This window comes from Lygodium microphyllum, chromosome 11, assembly GCF_053477565.2.
Source record: "Lygodium microphyllum isolate KBCC chromosome 11, Lygodium_microphyllum_v1.1.10, whole genome shotgun sequence".
NCBI classification, from domain to species: Eukaryota; Viridiplantae; Streptophyta; class Polypodiopsida; order Schizaeales; family Lygodiaceae; genus Lygodium; species Lygodium microphyllum.
Genome location: NC_141145.1, coordinates 26,056,178 through 26,081,928, shown reverse-complemented (window position 1 = coordinate 26,081,928; position 25,751 = coordinate 26,056,178). Strand labels below are relative to the sequence as shown.

At 40.2% G+C, this 25,751-nt stretch overlaps 1 protein-coding gene across 6 annotated transcripts in view; it reads right to left on the bottom strand.

Moving 5' to 3' along the window:
- The window catches only part of LOC148028645 (uncharacterized), a 43,530-nt gene extending 23,836 nt beyond the window's left edge, over nucleotides 1-19,694 (bottom strand). For 4 of the 6 annotated variants that reach the window (XM_087687444.1, XM_087687443.1, XM_087687442.1 and 1 more), the window contains exon 1: nucleotides 19,454-19,693. The gene's annotated coding sequence lies outside the window, so the exon portion shown is untranslated. Of the gene's footprint in view, nucleotides 1-19,453 lie in introns of all 6 variants that reach the window. The other 2 variants (XM_087687448.1, XM_087687446.1) reach the window with 1 other exon arrangement.
- Between the last annotated feature and the right edge of the window lie 6,057 nt (nucleotides 19,695-25,751).

Here is a 25,751-nt window from a genome sequence, read left to right as displayed (position 1 = left end):
GAATAAGGACATCCTTGACTATGTGGTCAAATGTAATAAATGCCAGGTTAATAAAGCTGAAAGATTAAAAATGGGAGGACTTCTCCATCCATTAGAAATTCCTTCGGGGAAATGGGAGAGTATCTCCATGGACTTTATTGTTGCTTTACCTAGAACACAGAGGGGGCACGACTCTGTGTGGGTGATTGTGGATAGGTTAACCAAAATGGCTAGGTTCATTCCAACTTCAACTGATGTTAAAACACCAGAATTGGCTAGATTATTCGTAGAGAACATATACCGATTGTATGGCCTTCCGGCAAATATAGTTTCTGATCGGGATAGAAAATTTGATAGCCATTTTTGGCGTGCGGTATTTAGGAAATTGGATACTAAACTTAGCATGAGTACGGCGGATCACCAGCAAACAGATGGGCAAACTGAAAGGGTTAACCAAATTCTTGAAGATATGCTTAGGGCATATGTAAGTAAAAGGCAAACTAATTGGGAAGAGTATTTACCGATAGCAGAGTTTGCATATAACAGTGCCAAGCACTCTTCCACTGGATATAGTCCATTTATGTTAATGTATGGGTTTCAGCCCAGAGCTCCTTTTGCAGTAGGACTGCATAAGGAAAAGGTTCAGGCAGCTAAAGACTTTTTGGAGGATATGAATAGTATGTTAAAATTTGCTCAAGAAAATATTAAAAAAGCTCAAAATCGAACTAGAGCATATGCAGATCCTCACCGAAGAGACATCTCCTTTGAAGAAGGAGAATTGGTCTATCTTAAGGTGCCTGAACAAACTAAAACTATGAAAAAGGGACACTGTCCAAAGCTTTCACCAAGGTATTGTGGTCCTTTTATAATACTTAAAAGGGTGGGAGAATTGGCTTACAAGCTCCAACTACCTGCTGGTAGTAAAATACATCCAGTTTTTCATGTAAGTAAATTAAGAAAGAAGCTGGGTGATTTGGATAATTTAATCTTAAATGATGATATTGAGGAGTTATTCTATGGCCAATCTAATCCACATGAACCAGAAAAAATATTAAATGTTCGTACTAGACGAACGAGGAATACTATTTATCAAGAATGTTTGGTTAAGTGGAAAGATTGTTCAGAAGAAAGCTCAACATGGGAGCGAGCACGTACTTTAAAGAAAAGGTTTCCCGATTTACAGTTAGACCTTCCAAGTATCGTTTTCGAGGACGAAACCGATTCTTAAGGGGAAGGAAATGTGACATTAATGTGACATTAAAAGTGACATTTAATGTCACGTTAAGGTCATAAATATGGAATGTGACATTAAAGTGACATTTAATGTGACATTAAGGTAAATCTAGGGGAACAAGCACGAGAATGACCGTCCGGGCTCTTGGGCGCCCGAACGGGGTTAAGGGGAGCCTAGAGGGTAAGAGAGTCCAAGAATAGTAGGACTCAAGAAAAGTTGACGGCTGGCAGAGGAAACGAGGAGAGAGGTGCCAGCACTTATCTAGGCGTGGTTGGGAGGAAAAGACTCACTCGTGCTCAGGATTTGTTCATCGTTTTCTCTCTGTGTTGCCCGAACCATCTTTCAAGACTACCCTTATTTTTTGCAGCATATTTCATTGACAATGTCTACCACACTGGACGCAAAGTTTCAAGCTATTATGGACCATAAGGTACCCATGTTAGGGACTCTTCCTTCAAATCACAATCTCAATGGGGAGAATTACCACATCTAGTAGGTAATGATGCTTGCCATCCTAGAGTCCTATGATTTAGCGGAGCTCATGACCACGACTATAGACTGTCCTACAGCTCATGATGCCTCCAAGCTTTCTTCTAATGAGAAAGCAGAAGATACAGGTATGAAGAAAAATGCTAGGGTTTACACTAAGGAAACACAGTGTATGACCACAATAGAAACACAAAGAGAGAGAGAGAGAGAGAGACACAGAAAGCAAAACTCAAACCCTAAATGCAAAACTCAAAACTCAAGCACAAACAGAAGAGGACTTAGTCTTTTTCTTTTCTTTCTTTTTCTTTTCTTTTCTTCTTTTCTTTTCTTTTCTTCTTTTCTTATCTTTTTCCTTTATTTTCTTTTTTTTTCTTTTTTTAAAAATAGATAAACACAATTGACATCATAGATACAAGGATGCTATCACAAGGACCTGAAAATTTGATGCTTTGCTTATGTTTAATTGACATTTGATTAAAGGATTAATCAAATGTGCAATTAAAAGATGCACATGTATTGCATATGTGAGGTGCAAGCTACTTTTTCACAATTGAAGGCCGAAAGACCCTGTGAAAAAGATGGTTGTCAAAGATAAAAGTTGTAACAAGTTACAGTTGTTAGATTCTAGGTGAATTTTGGTGTCAGTTTGCCCCTAGGACCATTAATTGGCCATTAAGTGTTAGTGGTGACACTAGGGACTAGGCATTAATTAATGGATTAATGCTTGTCCAGGGGTCAATTAATGCATGGGACCACTTTGGGTTGCAAATGGACTAGCCAATTAATTTTTGGATGGGCAAGGTCAATTTTTTGGGCATGGATTAAGGGCTGAATTAATTTTCAGAATCAATTAATTCTGAAAATTAATTAAATGGCTAGAAATTGCTGAAAATTGATTAAGAAAGTTGCCACTTAGCAAAACTTTCCCATGCAAGTGGGAGAAAGGCTAAATAGGGCTGAAGGGAGAGGGAATTCTCGTTTTTTCATTTTGGAGCTGTTGGAAAGAGATGTTGGACTGTTGCTGCCAGCTTTTGGGGCCATTTCCCAGTCATTGGAGACCATTTTGGTGATAGAGATTGCATATTCTTGACCTTGGAAAACTGGCGATTACTGTTGATGCACTTTCTCCTGAAGATCACAATCTCTGATGCTCCTATTGTTGTTGGTGCATCCGTTTGCAGCAACTGATTTTGATCAGTTCTTCGCGATAAATCTCAAATTTTTCTCTCTTTACAGCATTCTCTCATCTCCTTCAGCCTATGCTTAACCATTCTCAGTAATTCTCAGCCATTTGGAGGAGATTTCAGTCATTTTTGGTGGGCTGATCTGTAATTTCTGCAATAAACCCTAATTTGCAGCAAAAATTAGGGTTTAGCAGCCACCTTGGGATCCGTGCCAGAGATTGAAGGCTCAAGGGACTGAAATCAGTAGCTGATAATTGAAGATTATCAAGGGATTTCAAGAGCCAGCCCATCCCGAATTGATTTGGGACAGCATTTGGCCAGCCAAGGGTCAAATTGGAGAAGAAGTCTTGGGTGAATCAAGGGGCAAACGACCCAAAAGGCTTGTTGGACATTTATGACAGCAAGAGCACTTGGTTAGCAAGAGGAGATTGAAGAATCTCGAGTTGTACTCCTTCCAATTGAATGAAAGCTAAAGAAATACCGCAAGGGGCACCAATTTTGGGGCCAACAGGGTGTCTACTATCCAAGAATGTTATGGTAAAGTGTGTATTTCATTTTATGTGCATATATTTATTGCTGTAATTAACTCTTAGATCAGGTTATCACCACCCATTCCAAGAAAGAAGGCTAGTTTCAAGGTTCCATTGCCGGGATACATCAAATCTCTTGATTTAGTGGGCCCGAGGCACTTGATTGCAAGCCAAAGCTTTGTGCTACTGTTGATCTTTGTGCTCAGCTGAGAAATTACAGCAAGATGTCTTCATACAGTGGGATGCAATCAAGCAGTAATAATGCCTCTCATGATGCACATTCACATGGGGAAGAAGGAAATGCAATGCCTGATCTTGGACAAGGCACGAATCGTGGACAACATGCTGAAAATGTGGTTGAAGGCCAAGATGTTGAACCCTCAATGCAGAAAGAGGATGATGATCAACAAGGGGAAATGGAATTTGATGATGCATTCAAGAATCGAATGAGGATAGTAGCCAATATCTTTGCTGAATTGGTAAAAGATCCTCAGTTTGCTCGGTTTTTGAACACTCCTACGAAGGACAACAAGGGTAAGAAGAGAAAATCCTCTTCTAGAACTTCAGGACAGCAAGATGCACTGAAGAACAAGCCAAAGCCTTCTCAAGATGCTCCTAAAGATGCTCACCATGAAAAGTAGTTGGTGCCAATTGGGCAAGAAATGCAAATGCAAGTTCATGATGTAAATGCTAATCCTATAGTTTTTGGACAACAAGGTTTTCATGAGAATTTGGGGCAGCCAGCTTACTTTGGTGGTAGCACAATTTTTCATGCTATGGTGGGTGAGCGACCAAATGTGGGAATGTATGGCACACCTCCCCATAATTTTCAGCAACCAATGCATGGCTTGCATAACCCAATGTACTCGGATATGGCTCATGGAATGCATAATCCGATGTATGGCGGCATCGGTATGATGCTTGGTGTGCAAAATCATGCATATGGGCAAGCATCGGTACCCCGTCGTGCTTTTGGGGCTCAAGGAATAAGTGTTGGTCATGCAAATGCTCCGTTTAATGCTAGCTATCATGGAAATTGCCTCTACACTAGCGGATACACTATGCCTTTCATGTGAGCTTGTTGAGGCCCTTTTATGCTGATGTGCCTAAGGATGTATCTGCTGAAATTCAATCCAATGTAGAGGAGCTGAACGAGATATTGGTATCTGAGCAGATTTTGGCACATAAAGAGAAAAGGTCAAAGGTAAAGCTTCCATAAGCTATGGGGTGAAGTTTCACAATTGTTCACCAATGGATGCTAAATGGATGGAAGAGGATGACTTAGCAGACCATTCTTAGTTGTTGTTTTACCTTGATGCCTTTCAGTTAGAGCCGACTTTGGATCGGGCTCTTTCAGGTTCAGCAGGGCAAGGGTCCAGAGTACCACCTGATACTCAAGGAGGAGGTAGCACTTCCACTCCTCCAGGAATGGACTGCTCTCGTGTAAAGTGGATCTCGGATGTATTCAGCATGCATCCAAGGTACTGTGCTGACAGTATGTTTGTAATGAGGTCACTATTCACTGTACTAGTCACTGTGGTATGTATGCAGATGGGTATGGTTTTCACTGCAGCTCTGAAACTGTACATTCGCATCAGGCTATAATCATGAGAGACTGATTACCGAGTGCTGGTTTTCAGTGTATGATCATTAGTTTTAGTGGTATTCGGCTGGTTCTATGGACAGCAGCATGTGTATTGAATGCCATTGACAATTCAACCATGGTTTTGGCTCGGTTTATACTTTACTATGGTTGTGTAGTCAGCACTGTTGAGAGACCAGAGTTTGGGATGCATCCGATGAGTTTCTGGCAATAGTTCTGGACTATTGTTGAGCTTTATTGTGACATTAAAAGTGACGAACTTTAAAGGAGGCGAATAAAATACCTGAAACCTAGGCTCAATTTGAATTCGTCCTTTTGAAAGAATTCCTTCCTGAAAATGAAATGGAAAGAAATTGGGAAGATTGGGATTATGTCAGACAAAAGGGAAGACCCCTGCTAACATATCTGGAGGAATATCGTGAGATAATCCTCAAATTGGAAGGAATAGATGAATTCCAAAAAACAAGAGGATTCATTAGGGGACTAGATAAAGCCTGTAAAAAGGAAGTAAAACGGAGTTTACCTAAGACGCTGGAAGAAGCAATTAAATTTGCATTAATTCATGAAGATAGTATGCGTCCAGGTACACTCACTAGTCTCACCAATACGGAGCCCAAGTCTAAGGAATTGGAAACCTCAAAATTTGTGGGCAAATTTAAAAGGAAAATGCCATTCTTTAAGGGTAAAAAACAACCTTTTGAAAAGAAACCATATGTGAGGCCAAAGTTAAGTCCTGATGACTTTGATAAGGCCAAAAAAGAAAAGTTGTGTTTCAATTGCCTATCCCCTAACCATGCTGCTTGGAATTGCCCTCAAAAGAAAAAGGGGGAAGATAAAGGAAAAGATAAGGACAAGGGCAAGGGAAAAGAAAAACAAATCCATGTAGTACAGACCTTAGAATTAAAGGGCCATGAAAAGTACAAATCTTTAGAGGTCTTGCACATGGATGTACAACATAAGTGTTGTATGTCAACTTCTATGTGGCAACCTACTTTTGGGCCACATGATTTACTTAGAGTATATGGATTGATAGCTGGAAAGAGGGTTAGAGTCATGATTGATGACTCTGCCACATATAATTTTATAAATTATGCACTTGTCAAAAAATTGAAACTTCCCCAACAAAGGAGTGGGCATCAATATGTTGTTCGTATGATGCAAGGCCAAGACAATAAAATATGGGATACAATGGTATCCAATTTGGAAATTGAAATTCAAGGATATAAAAATAAACTTGATTTCCAAATAATGAACATGGAAAGAGCTGATATTGCTCTAGGGAGGGAGTGGCTATGGGGATTGGAACCATCCTTAAAACGTAGTTACCATCATAATACACTGGAATTTGAAAGGGATGGTAAGACTTTTGTCATTCAAGGTGAACATGAAGTATCTGATAATCCTTTGTTGTGTTCTACTGAAGTTCAGAAGCTAATAAAGAAGGAAGTTTGTGAGGTATATATGTTATGGTCTCTTCCTGTACAGAACACTTTTACTTTCTGTAATATAAAGAAACAATTTTCTTATGTTTGTGAGTTGAATGTTAATAATGAATTAAGTAGTTTGTTAGATGATTTTAAAGATGTGTTTCCTTCTGATTTACCAAGTGGCCTTCCACCAGATAGGGGTGATATAAATCACCCAATTGACATAAATAAGGATACACACCCTATTTCTAAACCACCATATAGGTTAAGCGAAACACAGCATCAAGAAGTTGAAAGACAAATTAAGGATTACCTGGATAAAGGGTTTATTCAACCCAGTAATTCACCTTGGGCTTCACCAATTTTATTGATAAAGAAAAAAGATGGTTCTATGCGACTTTGTGTTGACTATAGAGCACTTAATAAAATAACGGTGAAGAATAAATTTCCTATGCCCAGAATGGAAGATCTTTTTGATCAATTACAAGGGGCAAAATTCTTCACAAAGATAGATTTAAGATCAGGTTATCACCAAGTAAGAATTAAGGCACAAGATGTTCCCAAGACAGCATTTCGTACTAGATACGGGCATTATGATTTTTTGGTGATGCCTTTTGGCCTCACTAATGCACCAGCTACCTTTATGAAGCTGATGAATAGTGTTTTACGGCCCTATCTAGGACATTTTGTAGTAGTCTTCTTGGATGATATCTTGATCTTTAGTAAATCAAGAGAAGAACATTTGGAACACTTATAGTTAGTATTCCAACTGTTAAGAACGCATTCTCTTTATGCAAAGAAAACTAAATGTGAATTCTTTGCACAAGAGGTCAAATATTTGGGGCATATTATCTCGAAAGAGGGAATCAATATGGATCCAGAAAAAGTAAGGGCAATTATTGAATGGCCACCTCCAAGGAACCTGGATGAGCTGCAGATCTTCCTAGGTTTATTTGGATTTTATCGTAGATTTATTCGAGATTATGCCAAAATAGCTGTTCCAATGACAGACCAACTTAAAGGGAAAGGAAAAAGTTTTAATTGGGGAACAGACCAAAATGAAAGTTTTCAAAAACTTAAGGTAGCTATTACTACAGCTCCAGTACTATTAATAGTGGATCCCAATAAACCATTTGTGGTTGAAGCTGATGCCAGTGATAAGGCAATAGGCGCGGTCTTATTACAAAAAGGTCGACCAGTTGCTTTTGAAAGCAAGTAATTAGACCGTGCAAAACAGAATTATTCTGTTTATGAGAGGGAGCTGTATGCAATAGTACATGCAATGAAGAAATGGAGGCACTATTTGTATATGGTGCCAAACTCTTGATTTTATCGGATCATGAAAGCATTAAGTGGCTTAATGATCAACCGGATTTACACGGGCGTAAAGCCAGATGGACCGAACTCCTCCAAGAGTTCGACTATGAGATAAGATATAGAAAAGGAAAGTATAATATAGTAGCTGATGCACTCAGCAGAATGCCCATCATTAATGAATTGAGTTTTACTCGGTTCACTTCCAACTTGCTTGAATCTTTAAAAGGGAAATGCCAGGTTGATCCGGCATATTCCAACATATGGGAAGCAATAAAAAATGGGGATCCAAATGAAAGTGCTCCTACTGAGGAAGGAATATCTGAGGATGTTCAACAAGGAAATGGAGCATCAGGGGTTGCTCAAACTGGATTCAAGTGGAAGAATTTTACCATTGATAATGGTTATTTACTCTACAAGGGTAGGGTATGTGTCCCGAAAGATACAGAAATAAGGCGCCAGATACTCTTTGAGTGTCATGATACCCCTAGGGCGGGACATCCAGGAGTTAATAAGACTTAATAGTCTTATTAAAAGGCAGTTCTATTGGCCTGGAATGAATAAGGACGTCCTTGACTATGTGGTCAAATATAATAAATGCCACGTTAATAAAGCTGAAAGATTAAAAATGGGAGGACTTCTCCATCCACTAGAGATTCCTTCGGGAAAATGGGAGAGTATCTCCATGGACTTTATTGTTGCTTTACCTAGAACACAGAGGGGGCACGACTCTGTGTGGGTAATTGTGGATAGGTTAACCAAAATGGCTAGGTTCATTCCAACTTCAACTGATGTTAAAACACCAGAATTGGCTAGATTGTTCGTAGAGAACATATACCGATTGTATGGCCTTCCGGCAAATATAGTTTCTGATCGGGATAGGAAATTTGATAGTCATTTTTGGTGTGCGGTATTTAGGAAATTGGATACTAAACTTAGCATGAGTACGGCGGATCACCCCCAAACAGATGGGCAAACTGAAAGGGTTAACCAAATTCTTGAAGATATGCTTAGGGCATATGTAAGTAAAAGGCAAACTAATTGGGAAGAGTATTTACCGATAGCAGAGTTTGCATATAACAGTGCCAAGCACTCTTCCACTGGATATAGTCCATTTATGTTAATGTATGGGTTTCAGCCCAGAGCTCCTTTTGCAGTAGGACTGCATAAGGAAAAGGTTCAGGCAGCTAAAGACTTTTTGGAGGATATGAATAGTATGTTAAAATTTGCTCAAGAAAGTATTAAAAAGGCTCAAAATCGAGCTACAACATATGCAGATCCTCACCGAAGAGACATCTCCTTTGAAGAAGGAGAATTGGTCTATCTTAAGGTGCCTGAACAAACTAAAACTATGAAAAAGGGACAATGTCCAAAGCTTTCACCAAGGTATTGTGGTCCTTTCATAATACTTAAAAAGGTGGGAGAATTGGCTTACAAGCTCCAACTACCTGCTGGTAGTAAAATACATCCAGTTTTTCATGTAAGTAAATTAAGGAAAAAGCTGGGTGATTTGGATAATCTAATCTTAAATGATGATATTGAGGAGCTATTCAATGACCAATCTAATCCACATGAACCAGAAAAAATATTAAATGTTCGTAATAGGCGTGGTTGGGAGGAGAAGAGGTACTCGTGCTCAGAGGTTTCATCGTTTTTCTGTCTTTCCCGAAGCCATCTTTCATTTATGCTATGTTTATACTGGCTGGAAATTTTCAGCAAATGGTGGGCATATGAGATACTTAGCCAGCAGTGGCCAATGTTGTGTTGACTATGATGCCTTGTGAAAATTCCACTGCAATATTGTTTGCTTTGACACATTACATTGCAATCGAGGACAATTGCAAGGATTTCAAGGGGGTGGTCTCTCGCAAGGACGTGAAAATTTGATGCTTTGCTTATGTTTAATTGACATTTGATTAAAGGATTAATCAAATGTGCAATTAAAAGATGCACATGTGTTGCATATGTAAGGTGCAAGCTACTTTTTCACAGTTGAAGGCCGAAGGACCCTGTGAAAAAGATGGGTATCAAAGGCAAAAGTTGTAACAAGTTACACTTGTTAGATTCTAGGTGAATTTTGGTGTCAGTTTGCCCCTAAGACCATTAATTGGCCATTAAGTGTCAGTGGTGACACTAGGGACTAGGCATTAATTAATGGATTAATGCTTGTCCAAGGGTCAATTAATGCATGAGACCACTTTGGGTTGCAAATGGCCTAGCCAATTAATTTTTGGATGGGCAAGGTCAATTTTTTGGGCACGGATTAAGGGCTGAATTAATTTTCAGAATTAATTAATTCTAAAAATTAATTAAATGGCTAGAAATTGCTGAAAATGGATTAAGAAAGTTGCCACTTGGCAAAACTTTCCCATGCAAGTGGGGGAAAGGCTAAATAGGGCTAAAGGGAGAGGGAAATCTCCTTTTTTCATTTTGGAGCTATTGGAAAGAGGTATTGGACTATTGCTGCCAGCTTTTGGGGCCATTTTCCAGCCATTGGAGACCATTTTGGTGATAGAGATTGCATATTCTTGACCTTGGGAAGCTGGCGATTGCTGCTGATGCACTTTCTCCTGAAGATCACAGTCTCTGATGCTCCTATTGTTGTTGGTGCATCCGTTTGGGGCGGTACAACAGGGCAGCAAACTGATTTTGATCAATTCTTCGCGACAAATCTCAAAATTTTCTCTCTTTACAGCATTCTCTCATCTCCTTCAGCCTATGCTCAGTCATTCTCAGTAATTCTTAGGCATTTGGAGGAGATTTCAGCCATTTTTGGTGGGCTGATTTGTAATTTCTGCAGTAAACCCTAATTTACAGCAGAAATTAGGGTTTAGCAGCCACCTTGGGATCCGTGCTAGAGATTGAAGGCTCAAGGGATTGAAATCAGCAAGCTGATAATTGAAGATTATCAAGGGATTTCAAGAGCCAGCCCATCCCGAATTGATTTGGGACAGCATTTGGCCAGCCAAGGGTCAAATTGGAGAAGTCCTGGGTGAAAATGACCCAAAGTCCTTGGTTGGGCTCATAGACCCACTCTCTGAATGTCTTCCACGTAGCAATACCACAATACTTCCAAAAATATTCATTTTTGAGTGCTTTCTTAAAAACATTCCAGTTAGAGTCTTGCACAAACAAATCCGTCACTCTAACCCGCAAAGCATGTGTGACAAGCCATAAGAAATAATTGCTCGAGTTGGACGAAACTCCAAAGAAGTGCATTTGGCTTTCAAAGGCTTTAAGATAGGTTGAAGGCCATCAAATAATTTGCACTCACTAACCACAACCTCAATTACTTGCTTCTGCCTCTTCCTTAGCTTTGAGCTGCTCTTTTAGCTCTCGAATTTCTCGTTGATGCTTTGTTGCCTAGTGGATTGCTTCCAACTTGAGTGCTGCTGAGGCTTCTCTTTCAATCTCTAGCTCAACTGATGTCGCTCTCTTCTCTTCCTTGGCCTTTTCTAGCTGTGCTAGAAGCTCTTTGACGTACTCATCATATGTTGTGGCCGTGGGTGTCGTGGGAGCTGCTGTAGTCGTAGAGGTCTCTAGCTTTCGCCTCTTGGGATCCTACCTCAACTCGGCGTTGGCTACGGGAGTCTTTTAGCTCCTGCGGTGGGGACTCCTGCTCCTGAATCCGGAGCTATCTCCTACATCTTCGTTACCAAAAACTGCATCATGGGCATTAACTTGCTAGTGTCCATAGTAGATGCAGTGTCTTGGGTAGTCGAGGTGGTCGTGGAGTGGGGTGTGCAGATTGATGGGAGGGGATGATTTGGGGCCTTGCCCTTGCTTGATACTATTGGGACTCCTTCAACCTCTAAGGCCCTGGCGCGCTGCTACTTGGCTCTCCTTCCCTCCAAGGGCTCATGGTGGCTAGCTCTTCTGCACCAAAAGTCTCCTCCACTGACCTATGCATGGCCTCGACCATGTCTTCATCTTCCTTTCTCCTCAACTCTTTTGACTCTTCCTCTACTTTTCTTTTTCTCTCTTTTTCAACCCTTCTTGACTCCTCTTCCACTCTCTTCAGCTCAGCTACTTCCTTCTCCTTTCTCTCCTCTTCGGCCCTCTTGGACTCTCTTTGGGCCCTCTTCAGCTTGGCCCGTTCCTCCTTGGTCATTCTTTCTTTTGTTTCCTTCTGTGGCTTCGATGGGGTTTTCTTCTTTGGTGCCCTGGGCTCTCTTTGGCCAAACTGTGCCTCTTGAACTTCCCTATCACTTATAGTCTTTTCACTGGACTACTGCTCGGGTGTGGCAATCGGTCAGGGGTCTCCCCTACTTCCTCTCCACCTCCTTCTCCGTCCTTCATGGCCTCTTGGATGATGGCCATCAATACATCGAAACCCCTCATTTCTACCGTCAAGCCATACTTTGCTTGCTCTTCCTCCATGAACTGAAGCTTGCCACCTTTATCTTGCCTTGCCATTTTAGGTTCCTATCGTATATCATAGCTCACCATATTTTTTGCTTCAAGCAATCCATACGATTCAAAAATATCCATGATAATTTTTTCCACATTCTAAGTCTTGTCATTTAAACATTGATTGGCATTTAAGACATGTTTGTTTTCTTCTTTTCCAGTTTTCTTTTTATGCTTGTTTCCTTTCCACCTTACCCCCTGCCTCCCTCAGGAATGATTTGAATCCTTCCTAGGATTGGAGAGCGAAGGGTTAAGGGCGTTTAAGCACGCGTAGGCAGGACATTACCTTGCAGAAGCCAGGCATAGAATTATGGGTTATATTCCAACTGAGCATGGTGGTCCATATCGTGAGGTCTAATGCCTACGTGTGTGATAAAGGTGACAACATCAGTGATAAGACCACCAAAGTCGATCTTGCTAGCAATGTGTAGCTCTTCTTTAGTAAGAACTTGATCTAGGTAAGGGTAGCTCATGACATGATCTTCCAATGATTGATTGCGAGTGATGGCCAGGTGCTCAAAAGGGCTCGAAAGTAGTCTTGCTAAATTGTTATGGGAGCACTAGACCATGCTCAGGAGACTAGACTAGATACAAGGTTTGTTACAAGAATTCTGATTACAAGATAATCCCACGTAGGGGCACAAGGTACAATGAAAACTTAATAAGATACGAAAATCCCACAACCTAGGGACCGTAGGTATAGACAACAGGACTCAATAGGATATGAAGGATCTCACAATCTAAGACCGTAGGTATGGATACAAGATATCAAAATTACAAGATCTCTCTCAATCAGGATGAACAAGATACAAGACAAAACTAGACAAGATCTCATACTATGAGATTACAAGGTGACAAGACAACAAGAGTATAATGGAAGACAAGATAACACTAGATACCATGACTAGATAAAAACTAGAACTAGAACTCAAAGTTGTCACGTACATACCATGATCAAGTGTACGAATTAATTCTTGCTCATGCCATATGAATCAACACCCCATGCGAACGCACCCTTAATAGGACATCCTCGAGCCAACCATACACACTTGCCATGTCATCATAGAATCTTCTAGAAGATATGCCATGTCATCGCATGCATCATCGATAATGTCATCATAGAGCCTTCTAAAAGGTATGCCATGTCATCGCATGCATCATCGATAATGTCATCATAGAGCCTTCTAAAAGGTATGCCATGTCATCGCCTGCATCATCGATGATGTCATCATGGAACATTCTAGAAAATCTTTAGCCACCCTCCAACACCTATAAAAGGAGGGGCTCGCCATAGAGCTCCTCAGTCTTGTCAATGCCCGTCTTGGGAGCTCAAGGAGTCGAGACCTCCAAGTAACTTCGAGTTCCGGCTCTAGTTCTTGTCTAGTCATTGTATCTAGTCTTGTCTTGTCTTCCCTTATACTCCTATTGTCTTGTCGACTTATAATCACATAGTACGAGATCTTGTCTCGTACTATCTTGTATCTTGTTCATCCCCGTCGAGAAAGATCTTATAATTCTCATATCTTGTATCTATACCTACAGTCCCGGGTTTGGGATCCTTCATATCCTATCGAGTCCTATTGTCTATACCTACGGTCCAGGGTTATGGGATTTTCCGTATCTTGTTACCATTGTACCTTGTGCCTCTATGTGGGATTATCTTGTAATCAGATGCAATGGATTCATAAACAACACTTAAGGCTTCAAGCATGTCCTCCCAATAGTAGGTGTGTTTTCCTCACTTTGAAGGTATATGTTGCAACTTGCATGCCTGAAGGATTGCATGACAAATAGCTTAGTCTAGAAAAGAATCATTATTGAAGCTCTAGAACATTGTCCAAGCTCTTGTTAATAGCTTATGTTTGATAGATTGGGAGTCTTGATATTGTGCATAGTTAATACAAACGGTGATCATAAGGGCTAAAACTGAGATGCCTTGAGATCTGTCCAATAGCTACAATGTTATCAATTCTATTTAGGAACTAGAATGGATACAAACAACTCTAGGCCTCAAAGGAAAATGAAGAGCTCAAGAATTAGGAAGCCCTAAGTCAAATCTTATATTTAGTCTATTCTCTCGGGCACCGCCAGTGCTCCCATAACAAAAGTTACTTACTTGGAGGTCTGGACTCCTCGAGCTCCCAAGAGACTGGCATTGGCAAGACTGAAAAGCTCCCCTCCTTTTATAGGTTCTCCCTGTTAGCAGAGTATTTGTCAGCTCATGTGTGAGTCTGAGCTTGATCTGGGCTGGGCATTTTTATTAGGTATTTTAGGTTTTTTTCTGGTGTGGCATTTTATGCCAGTGGAGCATTTTTATGCACCAATCGGCCAGCATTAATGCTGTCCGACCAGCATTATTGCTCTCCACTTTTTCAGCCTATTTATACTCAGTGCTCCTCCTCAGTCAGTATCATCACCTTCACCATCTGCAGACTCTGTGGAGAGAGGAGCCAGTGTCAATACCAGTGCCCACAAAGCCAGTGACTCCCTATTGTATGCAACTGTCTCGTGTTCAGATATATGGATTCCATTTCCCGTGCATACATATGAGTTTTCATCTGTATCGTGTTCTTTTCTCTTTTTGTCTTGTGTTTCAGCAGTTTATTTCAGCACATGTTTTTGCTTCCACCGCTGCTCCACTTCTGACATGGTATCAATTTTCAGGATTTGTGTTTCTACTGTGTTTTCTTGCTGATTTCAGGACTGTTTTGTACCCCTGCTGATCAGACGACTGCTGTCGCAGCCAGGCGACCTGTTTTAGGGCTGTTTTCAGCCTGCGTTTTTTGCAGTCTTGCCATCGCCTGCTGCCTACGCACCCTCTGCTGCCTGCGTTTTTCATCTGCAGCTGCTCGCGACAGTTTTCTACCTGTTTTTCTCCAGTTTACAGCCTGCGTTTTGCTGATTCAGCGTCTCTCGTGGCTGGGTGACTGTTACTTCAGGCCGTTTTTGCTGTTTTTGGCAGTTTTTGACTGATTTTTTGACTTTCTGCAGCAGATTGTGTCTTCTATTGATCAGATTTTGGGTTATATTGCATGTGAACTCTCATTTTCTGCAGTCTGTGCTTGTGTTTTGGCTGTGTTTCTTCTCTACATTCCATCTCTTCTCTACTTCTCTTCTTATCCTCTCCATATGGCTCCTCCGTGCACTTCCACTAATGATAAGTTACATGGACCTGATTATCTCACATGGAGTGCTGTCATGAAAGCTTGGTTTGTGCAGAAGCGGTTATGGTACATCGTCTGTGGAGCTATTGCTCGACCTCTCCGTCCTTTTCCTCTTCCTGAAGACTTTGATGAGGACAACCATGAGGAAGCGGTGCTCACATGGGACTCCGACGATGCTCGTGCTTACTCGGCGTTGCTTCGGTGTATTTCTAAAGCGGTCTTACCGGCGGTTACCTCCTATAGGACATCTCCTGAAGTATGGCACAAGTTGCAGCAAATGTACGAGGCACCTTCCACCATGCGGGCCGTCACACTTTATGGCCAGCTCCAGCAGATGAAGTTTGAGCCGAAAGATACTATTCAGTCTTTTCTTCTTCATGTTACGCAGGTACAAGACCAGCTTCGGCACATGCAATCTGCTCTTCCCAAGGCGCATCTCGTCGGGACGGTCCTCTATAAGCTCCTCCCGGAGTTTGATGGAGTGGCCAATGCTTTGCGGGCGCAGACATCATCGACTCCTGTCAGTTTTACACATATGACCTCGATGCTTCTTGAGCATGAGACATCTTTGAGATTACAGGGGCGGCTTCCGGCACATTATGGAGGCGAGGCTTATGTAGCTTTAGAGAGGGGTGACGGGAAGAAGAAGTCGAAGGCCCAGTGTTACCACTATGGTAAGAAGGGACATTTGCGGAAGGACTACAAGACGTTAGCGGCTTCCAGGAAGAAGGAGCAGAAGACGAAGCGGGATGTTGACTCTACCAATGAGTCCTCTCCTTCATCAGACTCCGACTCCGATCCTCTGACCAAGGTGAAGTCCAAGGTGCGGAAGGGATCCTCTTCTTCGGATCGCGGGAAGGGCTTGGTGGCCCCTTCCTCGGCTGCTTTCTAGTGGTGGTGATGAGGTCATCCCTCACGACACTCTTGTGCCAGAGAGGGAGTGTGAGCGGGTGTTCAGATGGGGCATCCGCGCCTCATCTATACTTTTATACAGGTGCACAAGTTCCAGAGAGGGACGTCCCTGACGCATCAACTTCAGTCTGGCGAAATCAAATCCTGGAGCTGGGATTGATATCTAGGTTCATGATGAGCTGGTTATCTGACAGAGAGCGGGAGGCTTTCGTCTAGAGCTCACATGAGGGGACACTTTGGCGGTCTGGCCAAAGGCGGGGAATCCATGGTCACATATGTTCAGTGGCATTTTTGACAGGATGGTCTTGTATGCTACTGCGAGACATTGGTGATAGACACAGAGACATGCTATGATCTTCTCTATTTTCAGGTGTTTGGTACGATCGACATCGACATCAGGTTCTCTCCGAGGCACCTTGATGGTGGCTTGATCACCCACTGCTTGGGTATCCATGGTTCTATTTAGTGGTTCTATGTTGTATAGTTTCTGATCCCTTTTCATTGTACTATTGTATTGTATCAGATCACTCATGATCTGAGAGAGGGTGTTAGCAGAGTATTTGTCAACTCATGTGTGAGTCTGAGTTTGATCTGGGCTGGGCATTTTTATTAGGTGTTTTAGGTTTTTTTCTGGTGTGGCATTTTATGCCAATGGAGCATTTTTATGCACCAGTCGGCCAGCATTAATGCTGTCCGACCAGCATTATTGCTCCCCACTTTTTCAGCCTATTTATACTCAGTGCTCCTCCTCAGTCAGTATCATCACCTTCACCATCTGCAGACTCTGTGGAGAGAGAAGCCAGTGCCAGTACCAGTGCCCACATAGCCAGTGACTCACTGTTGTATGCGACTGTCTCGTGTTCAGATATATGGATTCCATTTCTCGTGCATACATCTGAGTTCTCATCTGTATCGTGTTCTTTTCTCTTTTTGTCTTGTGTTTCAGCAGTTTATTTCAGCACATGTTTATGCTTCCACCGCTACTCCACTTCTAACACTCCCCCCCCGTATTCATGATTTGCTTTCATGTGCACTCTCACATCTCACCTAGAGTTAGTTCCTGCAACTTGCACTCTGGAACATTGGAGGTCAATTGTAGCACAGTTTTTATTTCCAACACCAAGTACCACATCAATTTGATATGGGGCCAATCTGCCATCAATTGGAGACTTTCTTGGGTCCACCCTTCTATCCTCTAGCACATTCACAAGCTTGCTGCAGTGTGTTGTGCTTAGGTGGTTTGCATGTAAGTTGGAGTTCTTGCTTTCATTGTTGGCTACTGTAGAGGTTTGACTTTGAGCTTGGGAGATGCCATTTGAACTTTGCTAATGGCCACATAGGTTTCAAGAGCTCATATTGGCTTGAATTTCAAAAGCCCTACGTTTAAGCCATACACATTATCTGTGACTCAAACATGCTCTACTATTAAGGAGATGTGAGCTTGGAGTTGGACATAGGTAGCCAATGCGTGTCCTTCATCAGCAAATATTCTCTCTCAGTAGCTTCATGTAGACATGGAGATATGGTTCCTCACCAGTCGTCTTACTGACATAGGACGACTTGAGGGGGAAGCTTTGTGATAGATGTCTATTCCACAGGCTTTGAGACTATCTTCAATGACAAGCAATTTTCTATTGTTATTTCACATCCTTGGAGCTTTCTCATCTACCTGACCCATCAGGTGGAGGTGTGTAACATGCTCATATTTGCACATGGTTAAGTACCTTTCCCTGGGCCATTGGACAATGAAGGTTCCAATCATTGGCAGCAGAATAGCATGAGCCTCTTCCACAAAGGTGATCTCAGGTACAAAGGGGGACACAAGCATCATGATTGGGAAAGTTAATTCAGGATTGGTGTCACAGAGATAAACAGATCTTCTAATTGTCAAGCATACTACATTGTAGGGGGCACTTACAGTTTTGACTTGATTGATCATTGAGATTAACATGCCTTTCACTGCTTGTTTCCTCTCACGCAAGGCAACATCCGGCAATCTTCAACTTGCTTCACTGCAGATATGGCTGGTCAATGGAGCTTATGTCGCTACTTCTCTTATTGCCTATCTCTACCTATGCAGGAGAAATTGGATAATAGGCAGAGGTCATTAACCTTGCAAACTTAGTATTTAGGAACTGTGTTTGCCTTTCTCGGCCATCAACAGCTGATTTTGGCTTTGGCAAGTACAGCACTAAATTATCATCCTCTACAAATTTTAAAGCTGGTCATCTCTCAGATTTCTATATCTAGTCACAAAAGGTTTTCTGCTGCTGAGGAGACCATGTACAGTAAATTGTCAGATGTGTAAAAACACCAGGAGTTTCCCACTGTTTTGTTTCCCCAAGAGAAGAATGATTCCTATTGGTGAATCCCCTCAGGACAAAGTATCCCGGCAGTCTATTAGAGAAACCCATTCCCTATCACCGCTACACCAGTTTGGCCTGTTTGTAGACTATCCACAACATTTTTACATTTCTTTTCCACATTTCCCTGTGTGGTCATACTGCAGCACATGATGTATATTCAATCCAAATAAAGGGCTGCCGTTCAATTTCATTGGGAACCCTTAGTTCAGACAAACAATTCTAAGCTCTCTTTTTCCATCAGCAGTTTCTAGTATGTTTGAATATTAAATGTTCTTCTCATTGTTTCCCTTCATACCGGTGTGGGCAGGCAACCAGAGTTTTGATGCCATTATGTTCCGTGCACACAAGTCAAGGCCCTTTTATTCCCTCTAATCGGAAGTGAGCAGTGTTGTTTATGTCCCATGCACCGCTGTGTATCACCATGCATGGAGAGCGTCAGATTGCCATATCATGGGCCACAGTCTCAAAGCTTATCCTGATAAGTAGGAAGCTGAAATCCCATCAAATTTCCAATCAGGAGTAGAACTATCACTACCTGGCAGGGCAAGCATAATGGGAGTAACAGGTAGCAAACAGACCTAATTAAACGAATTGCATAAGGGAAGGAACAGCTATCAAGCAGACCTAATCGAGGGATTGCATATATTAGCGCAATAGAGGCTTTACGAGTAGCAGAAGTTGATGCAGGCATAATCGAACCAACAGGTTGCCAATAGGCCTACTGAAACAAATTGCATATAATGGAAGGAACGGCTATCAATCAAACAGACCTTATAATCAAAATTAACAATTCAACAAACGATGGATTGCAACCGGAAGGAAAATATGTATATTCACCCACTTGTCTTCGTGTGATGTACAGTCAGCTCGGAGCAACGAAAGCACCCTGCCACCCTTCTGCCCGGTCGAAGGTCAACATTCGATTCATCAGACGATAGACAGAGCCCAAGCCACGCTTATACTTAGTTTTAGTAATGACGATCTGATGGTAATGGTAATGGGTACGGTGAGGGGTTGGACATCCTGCGTCACGGTGTGCGTTTGATCCATTAGCCCAATTGCAGATTGCCGCGTGTGATTACTGTTTTTTCAAGGAAAGTGTTTTTTCTTTAAATGTGATACCCTCACAGCGTTGGCATAGCAAAAAGAAGCACACAAACGTGTAAAGATAAATGGGCAAAGCAAACGGTTGTAGGAAACATTAGCCATTTCACACGGCTGAGCTTTGAATACATGCTCAAGAGGGCTATCCAAAGTGCGAGAACTGGAAATAAAGGAACTTGTTGTGGAGGCATGTAATCGATTCATAGGCATGGTTTGGGAGTGTATTTAGTTGTAGGAAGGGATTTCGTATTTACAAGCAATAAAAGAGATACTGGAACTAATTGAGAAAGTTGTGTGATAGAAGAAGAGAATGACAAACTTGTTTGCAACTTCACTACTAAGGATTTTTTAAATGCTTTGAAGAACCTTGGAAAATGCAAATATCTAAGGTATGATGAGATATCTATGAAGATGTCCTAATTCATACCTATCCAGATGTCAAAAGAGTATTTACTAAATTGATCATTAAATTCTTAGATGAAGGACCTCTTCTTGAATCATGGGTACATGACATAATAACATTGGTTCCTAAATAGCTCTTTAATACAAGTTAGGGCATTTGAGCCCTACATTGTTGATGCACACAATATACAAGCTTCTAATTAAAGCTATTGCCATGAGACTAGAACTAGTCATGTAGAAACACATAAATCCATCACAATACGGTTTCATTTAGCAGTGATCGAACTTGGACAATGTTCTAAATGTAATTATGGCTGCAAAATGAACATAAGTTACAAGTCAAAAGATTGTCTATCTTCAACTTGATATTGAAAAGGCCTTTGAGAAACTAAGCTAGGATTTCGTAAGGAGGGCTCTTTTGGCAATGGGTTTCTCAAAGAAGATAGTTGTTATGGAAATTGCTATGAAAATAACATTTTCTTTATTTTTGTGGATTTTCTTTGTCTATTTGCTACATGATTGTGACTTATTATGTGTGGGCATGCATGCAACACTAGTCACTTTTTTTTTGTGGTAAAAATCTTAGAGTATATCTATAGTTTGATATCTCTAGGCAAAAGCATATCATGTAAGAAGAGAAAATCAATAGCCCAAAACAACCAATCAAAAATCCATAAATATATACATGGGGATGTTGCTTATCCATGCATGCAAGGAGATTATATCCATTGATTATGTCATGTACTCTTTCTATATTCTCATCTCTCTCACATTTGTGAGTTGATTCAATATTCAATTAATAATTTGTAATGGCCATACCTAGTATTGAAAGTTGTTTTTAGAATGTTTTCTTCTTTCATTCGAATTTGACAATACTGAGATCTTAAATAAATCTTTAAAAAGATCGCATCATCTTGCAGTGTCTCCAACAACTTGTTAATTGGGGAATGGGATCCTTATTCTTAATAGTCACCTTATTTAATCCCTTGTACTCGATGTAAACCTTGAGGATTTCACCTTTTTTCTTCAAGAAAATGTCATGAGTATCCCAAGGTGAGTTGTTAGGATGTATGAGTTCTTAGTCCAATAATTGTTTCAACTACTTCTTTAGTTCTATTACTTTAGGGATATACATCTTGTATGATCTTTTTATGTCTGGTTCAGCTCTAAGCATAAGCTTAATCTCATGATCTACTTCTCATTCAAGTGTGGTAGTTGAATTAATTCCTCATGAAAGATGTATGCATACTCACTTACTTATGAACACTCGTCCTCATCTTAATTGTGTTCCACTTTACTAAGTTTGATTAGATAATTAGAAAGTCCTTTACTTGTTCTCTTTAGGATTCAACCTACTTTAGTTAGTTGGATTCTTGATTTACCCAACTTTCCTTGCGACTAAACCATTTCTCCAAAGAGGTTTTTGAAAGTAACTTGCCCTTTCCTACAGTGAATGTTCGCTTCATTAAGAACTAGCTAATTCATCCCTAAGAGATAGTCATAAACTCCTAACAACATGACCCTAAACTTGGCTTTTGTGGTTTCCCTTCCTAGTTGAAATTGGGTATTGTGAACTGCTTAGGTTGAAAATGTCTCCCTTCCATTTGCTAATCCTACCAAAATTTTATTAATAATTTTTGGACTTAACTTTAGTCTTTTTGCACACTTAAGAGAAATAAATGAGTGAGTAGCTCCATAATCAATAAGGATTTGAAAAGGAGTATCTTAATGGTTTGTTGGAATCTAGATGATAGAGAACTGCCACCCAACGCCTTGGTTATTTATAGTAACATCAATAGATTCTCTTTTAACTTCATTCTCAATAGAATGATTTATCTTGTCATAAAAAACAACACATACATGAGCTCTAGCTCCGCATCCTACTCCTATGGCCTACTCCACACCTTGCTCCATGCCTGCACCCTCGATTGTTGAAGTTCCCCCCACTTGGAGGGTTATGACAAGCATTGGCATTGGCATTCACTCCCTTTTTGGGACCTTAAGCTCAAAAATGGCCAAGTTGGTTACATCTATAGCATCATGGCTCATTTTCTCTATTTTTATTGTTGTTGTTGTTTTGGTACTTGGGTGTGTTGGAAAGATTAGCTTGACCCTGATTGTTGTTTGCTTGTTGGTAATTCACTTGATCTCTATCGGGATAAGAGAACTTATTATTATCATTTTTATTGAACCTATTGTTTTGCTTGGAAAGGGTTGGTACCAATGCTTGCACTCTCATTAAAGCATCCTCCAAATCGGTAAGCCTCATTACCTCAAGTTGATTGCGAGGCATATTTAGTCATTGGTAGAAACCTGCCACTTGTGTTGGCAAATGGACATGTGGGGAACATATTTCTATGGTGTTACAAAATAGTATTAATAGCCTTCTAGGATCATCCATTACTACTTTAGGTTGAGACAAGTTTCATCTTCAATTTTTGATAGGTAGGCTATAATCATCAATCTTGGACTGTAGCCTTAATTTGTCCCCAAGTTAGAGTAGCTTTGAAAACTGCTTTATCTCTGCAACACTACTTCTATCATAAGCATGCTTATACTAGAAGCCTAAGCCATGCAATCATTGCCTAATTGGCCACACATGTCTTTGGAGTGATAGAATAATATTCCTCCATTTGTTTGAATAATAACTTTCGCATTCTTTCCTTAACTTGTTTGAGAAGGAACTTTCTCTCTTGCTCTTTTGTTTGACTAGTAGTAGATGGGGGTGCTTGGAAGATTTAAAACCCTAAGAGTTAGGTCACAAGTAATCATTATAAGTTTGATTATTTGTACCTTATAACCCATTCAGCCAGCTTGAATAAGTTACAAGTTTTAATATTTGAAAGATGCATTAAGATAGTCATATTATCCATTAAGTTGGTATGATCATATATCCACATCCTTCTCATGTTTCTTTAAATTTAACTTGATTGCCAATAAAATTTTCATTTGAGACCATCATAAGAAACATGCTTGGTTCTATATAATCATTTTGGCATGACTTTTAGCAAAAAAGAGAGATATATATTTGCATTTTCATTTGTGCCATAGGCTACACAAAAAGTTTACATATGGTTTTCATATAAAGGGGCTAAAACTTTTAATAGCATCCATGATATAGGGAGCTTTCTTGCTGCATACATGATATCAACCATGAAACTAATATTTACTAGAATAGTAAAGTAGGAGGATCACTCATGGTATCTAGTCCTAAGTACTCACTAAGCAAGTTGGAGAGATCCTCAACTTCATAATTATCTGCATGTGATTGACTAACTATGACTATGCGGCAAGGTAGGATGACTCTAGTGACACAATGATAGACCCATTGGTTAAAGGTTATTGTCTCTCCATCTTTGTGCACCATAGGATTCCTATCGTTCTTGTAAAATATAAGCAGTCACACCAAGAGAAGTCTTTCTGCCCGATGTAGCCTCCACATGTCCTACTATATGCCACTTGTTAGGTTGGCATGGATGGAGTAAGTAGGTGTCAAGGTAGTTAGACCATGCTTGAATTTGGGCAAGTTGGAAAGTCGAAGGAGCAAGATCATCTCCATTGTGCAAAATATATTGTCTCTCAAGGTGAAGCTACACTAAGATCATGCTTGATAGAGTGTAGGAAACAATTCATGAAACTGTTATAGCCCATCCCACAAATGACCAAGAAGAGTGAGAAAAGAGATTTCTTTTCACGACATTATTCTATTTTAAACTTAAATATATTATTTTCCCATACTACCTAGCATTATTTTACCTCTTCCTTATTTTGTCGTGTTTTTTTAGTCCAAGACCTTCTTACCTTATCTTTGTTTGCCTTTTGTTCACTATAACAGAATTTCATTTCTTTATCTTATTATAGTTCCAATTAGATCTCTTTTGCCACCATTAGGGAATCTTTTTTTTGGGATTCCACACTCATGGATAACTAGTCTAGATGTTCTTCCGAGTAATTTACTAAGTTCGAGGTATACATTATTGCCTAAATACTCAATTGGACGAGTCATAATCATCCTAATATTCCAAGATTTGTCCCTCAACTTCCATTGTTTATATGGAATCTCTTTAATTTTCTTAACAAACTTTTGATTATTTTATTATTTGAAGGAGATTTATTTAACTTGCCATGATACCACTTGTAATGTACACACTGGGCCATAGCCTAGGTAAACATTTAGTAATCGTTCAAGGTCCACTCCTAGTCATCACCACCTAGACTCCACTAGAATTGTCCGACTTTGCCAATAGGGTGGCCCTGAGTCTCAACCCTGGGTCTCAGCCTTGGGTCTATCGCACAATGAAGCTTCTTGGCCTTGCTTAGTGAGGATCAATATGAGAAATCCTATTGACCTAATACATTGTAATTGATCTCAAGGCTGAAGGAAAATAAATCATTATACTTGGTTCAAAGAGAGTGAGAGACGAGGGGGAGTTGGGCTTGACCCCTCTACCTAAGGAAAAATCTCCTATCCACCCCCCTAAAATGGTGCTTACTCAAAATTTAAGACATGGTCCTTGGAATTCATCATTCGACTTTGATCCTATTTTCCATAAGCACTCGACTATTCGGGTCCACCTAACCATTGAGCAATTTTGTTAAGAAAGTTCACTTGCACACTGCCCATTTATCTACACAATGTTCTTTAGTTTTCTAAACACAACATACTACACACATTGATTTGACACATACAAACGTCTTTATTGCTTACCACCGGGTTTACTTCACATCTTCATTAGACGCATGTACACAAAAGAAAACACCTCTATTTTTTCATTTTTTCACTCTTTTGATATCAATAGCCCACTAAGATCAATAATGATAAGTTTTTTGATCTTGCAAAAGTTTGAAACCAAATACTACCATCTTTGGTACTTTGGTAAAAATTTCTCAATCTTGAGATCAATATCCAGATCTTCCTTCATTTCATTTGGTTGCACATTGACATTTATCTAACTATTTGTTTACCTTGTCATCCAATTCTATATCTAATCTAGTTCTACCATATACAAATGTATGTTTGTATAAAGCCTTGAGAAATACTTTTCTCAACTTATACCATAAATTTAACCCACTGAATATGAATTATTTGTTGAATTAAATACTTTTGAGTCACAAAGTTATTGTAAAAAATGTTGGGACTTATACCTTTTAGACTACTATTATCCATTATATTTCTTTCATGCTCTTTAATGTCAACAATAATCCCCTTAAGCATACCTCCCCCTTTGCCTTTAGAAACTGGGGGGAGGGGGGGGAGAAAAAAGTTGAAATGTGTACCACGATTTAAAAAACAACACTAGCATAATAATAAATGGATGTAACTAAATAATAATAAATGGATAAAATAGGAAGTCATCATTCCATTACAATTGAAAAGTATACATTCAAAAAAAAGATACAATGAGGCCATATGCTATAAAAATACTGTAGAGCAAATAATGTTAGGGGGTTAGAAGAGTCTCTTTCAAGACTTTAGTTTGAGGAGTTTAATGTTAAGATATTCAAAGTTAGTATTCTTTTGACAAGCTGAATGCTTTCTAGTTCTTTTACCTCCTGAATCAAGCATTGCCAAAATCTTAGTTTTCTTCTTTAGAGTAAGGCACTACACAATGGTTCTCCTCTTCTTCTTCCTC